Below are 3,973 nucleotides of genomic sequence, written 5' to 3'. Positions count from 1 at the left end.
TCCCGCCCCACCTCTGTGGGCCTCAGCAGTGGAGGGGGATTTCAGGGAGCCTCCCTTGGACTGGCATGTGGAGGGTGAGTCTGTTGAGGACACAGTGCGTCATAAGCGGAAGAACTGGAAGGTGTGTTCAGGACCTGACTCATAGCAGATCCCCATGCCCTCTGAGACTCTGCTTCATAGTAGTGGGGCCCCGGGGTTGGGTGGGAGTGCCTCCCAAAAGCCCCCAGCCCAGACCACAGGCTCAGAAGCCCAGAGAGCAAGTAGCTATGGAGAAGGAAGGTAAATCTGGCTGTTCTGTGGGAAGACCAATGCTTTCCTCAGGTCATGGGGGAAGGAGGCTCCACAGGAGGCCTCCCAGGGAAACAAGAGTGTAAGGCATCCTGGTGTCTGAGCCAGCTCTGCAGGAGGCAGGAGACCAGCTGGGCAGGAGTGATCTGAGTTCAAGAACTAATTCCTACCCAGCATACCTCCTTCAGCCTTTTTCATAAAAATGTTATCCTTTAGCTTTCCTTGGTTAGTCATTCACGATGTCATGAGCTACTGACCACACACTCCCCTTCCCCCGCCTCCCCCCCTCCCCCCGAGATTTTACATTTTCACATCACAAATGATTTTCCCCTTGTATCTGGAAATGAGAAAGTAAATTAGCAGGTGATTACAGACTTATCATTTCCCCTGTCTTTCTTTAGAAAACATATCAGTAGATCATTGGGAATCTTTAGATGGAAATTACATTAGCACACAACATTTAGAATTTAATGAGGTGGTGAAGGTTAGATCAGACAAGCCAGGGAGCTTGGACTGTGTGTGCTGAGATGTTTGTGAACCACTAGGAGAGAGGCCCTTCGTGAGGTCACTATTACCACTATTTGCCTCAGAATGTGAAGATGTCTTTAATAGAGATAAGGTGAGTAGAAAGGCAGCTTTTTGTTTAGGATGAGCTATTATCTTTTAATCTAATTCTAAAAAGTCAGGCCATTCTACAATATGGTGAGGGAATGAACAGGATTTAGTCAAAGTTATGCCATCAGAATGTCGAATTATCAAACCTAAAGACAGATTTTGATAGCAATAAAGATGAAAAATATCCTCCAGGGAACCAAAAATCTTTGAGATGAAGAAACCGAGGCCAGGAGTGCGTCAGTGGTTTATCCAAAATCAAAGGCACTTAATCTCTTTGCTTTCACACCACAGAATCTCAGGCTTCCAATCGGAGGGCACAAAACCCAATTTATTTCCTTCCGTCACATAAGGGTCCAGGAAGTCGGCCGGGTGACTGACAGCGTCTAGCTGCTTCCATGTCCACCCCACCAAATGCTGCAGCGAGATAAGGGTTAAATCAGACAAGGATCCAGCCTGCAGAGGTGCACGTGAACCGCCAGGGAGAAAGGCTCTTATCTTGATGGCAGGGGTATTTGGTGCCCTTTGCATAACCCCAAAGCCTTGAGTCTGGCAGCAAAGTTTGCAAAGACTGTCTCCAGGCTGTAGCCTTTGCAAGTGCTTTTGCAAAGATTAGGCTGTTTGATAAACAGATAAACTTGGAGCTGGAAGGGACTTTAGAGTTTACCCAACTCGGCTCTCTAGACTTTTTTTTTTTTTTTTTTAACAGAGGAGGAAGTTGCAGCTCAGAGAGGAGGCAAGAATCACCCAAGGGCCCACAGTGACTTATGGGTATAAGAGGAGGCAAGTTGAGAATGCAAACTTGGCCACTGCTTTGCCTCCCCTGGGAAAGGCTGGCTTCTCAGAGGTCCCCAGAGCATTCCTTCAATCCTGGGTCATGCGCTTTCTCCCACCATCACCCTCAGCCCCATCTCCGGCTTAGCCTTTGCTGACTTGGCGTAAAGGAGAACTGGGAGCATGAAGAATTATTATGGCTTTTGCAAATGAGTCAATCAAGTCCCAGTTTAAAAAAATAAGAAAAAGTTTCTGAAGCAGCACCAGCTAAGGAGATCACTCTTGCTGAACTCCAGTTCCTGGACCCCATCCCAGGGTACGTGCTCGGGGAGCCTCATATCCAATAAGCTTTCTGGGTAGCTGTGCTGACACTTTGTCCCTTAGCCTGGCATCTAAGGCTCCTCATTGCCAGGCCTCAATCAGCCTTTTCTGCCTGATTTCCTGGTCTCTGCCCATCACAGCCCTATATATCAGCCTCATGGAACTTTTCAGTGTTTAATAAAATTGCATTCATGGCAGTGGAAGCTACCCTTTACCACGTGCCTCCAAAGTATCACAGGAGTGTCGTCTCATTGCTGTCCTCTCTGAGGTAGGTGAGGGCACCGTCCCCATTTTCAGTGGAGACTGAAGGTGATAACTTGTCTGAGGGCATAGAGCCCAAAGCCCCCACACCAGTCACTTCCCAGCACTGTCTCCGGGAGCTCAGCCTTTGTGTTTCTCACCTATATCATTGCTGACATGATTTCCTCATTTTAAAAGAAAAACCATATGGTGTGTTTATAATTACAAGTGATGCCTTATTAAGCATAGTCCTGGCTTTGCTTTTACCCGGCATCATTGACATGGAAGCTGCCATTTACAACTGTATAGCCGTGGTGATTAGAAGCATTCTGGCCTTTAGCTCCAGATCTGGCAAACCTTGCTTCCCCTCCATTCCCCAGCGACCTCCAGTGTTTAATTTAACTCTTGATGGGGACCTTCAGTCTGCAGCTCTGTGTCATGATAGCAGGTAAGTTGGCAGGTGGCGGTGCATTCCTGAAAGTCACCCTTACATCAGAAAGTCTGGAAATAACTTCATTACACAGGAGAGACAGCAAATCACACAAATATATCCCGTGAAGCCCAAATTAAGGTAACCCCAACTCAAGGTCCTCTTGGCTGGAGTTCACAATGTTCTGGGACCAACTTTAATGTCATTTAACAGCCCTAGGGGTATGATGGGGGGGGGGGGGGTGCGGGAATTAGAATGGAAATTGCATTCTTAGCCAATGATGGTTAAAATATCTGATTTCTGCAAATTTTACAAAGACAAATGGCAATGAGAACACCGTGGAAGGGCCTGTACTGATGAGAAGCTTAAGCATTAGCCTCCCTGTGGATTCGCCTTGCCCTTGAAGAGAGGGGCTGCCCACTCTGCCTGCTGTGTGAGAGGGATCTAGCCAGTGCAGCCAGAGAGTTAAATCCAGAGAGAGGAAGCCTCCTTGAGTCCACGATAGTATGTTTTCCTCTCTCTGGAATAACCTCAGTAAACTCTAGGCAAGACGTTGATTACAGAGCAAAGCCTTGATAAATTGAAATACAAAGGATGATGCAGAGTACTACTTAAAACATGTTGGCCTTGTACCTCAGTCCTAGTGTTGAAAGTCCTCTGCTGTCATTTATAATCCTCATGACATTCTTGTAAAGCAGGTGGGTGGCAAGGATAATTCCTATGGTGTTGGAGCCACGGTTCAAACAGGTCCAAAGTCTGACAAATGAAATACAGGGTGGGGCAAAGTAGGTCTACAGTTGTAAGCAGATGAAACAGAGTTTATTCTTGTATTATTACTTATTAGTTATTGTATTATTTTCCAATACGAACCACTGTAGACGTAATTTTGCCCCACCCTGTATAAGCAGCAAGGTGTAAGGAGAAAAAGAGAAACCAAATATTGAAATCTTCACTTTAGGTATGTTTTCTCTTTGCCCTAAATGCCACCTAATGCTTTGTATAATTGGGCTACACGATTTAATGGCAATATTTTCACTGGATTGGTGACAACGACATTTAGAAAAGGCAAATTTTTAAAGCAATCAAATGTTGTTGGCTACCTTCTTAACATATCCTGTGTTATCTTCACAAAGGGATTACAGAGTAAAATAGCTTAAAGATGAAAGAGTGTGATTTTCTTCCATTTAAGGAGCCGTCCACCGTTTCTGTTGGCCAAGAGATCCTTGATACACATCTGAAGATAAATAGTTAATAAAGGTGTTTGGATTGCAACATCTGTTGCCATTCTTGGAGGCTGGGACTTAATTG

Source organism: Myotis myotis, unplaced genomic scaffold (genome assembly GCF_014108235.1).
Source record: "Myotis myotis isolate mMyoMyo1 unplaced genomic scaffold, mMyoMyo1.p scaffold_m19_p_2, whole genome shotgun sequence".
NCBI lineage: Eukaryota > Metazoa > Chordata > Mammalia > Chiroptera > Vespertilionidae > Myotis > Myotis myotis.
The sequence above is the reverse complement of the archived record's forward strand: the minus strand, read 5'-3'. Positions refer to the sequence as shown.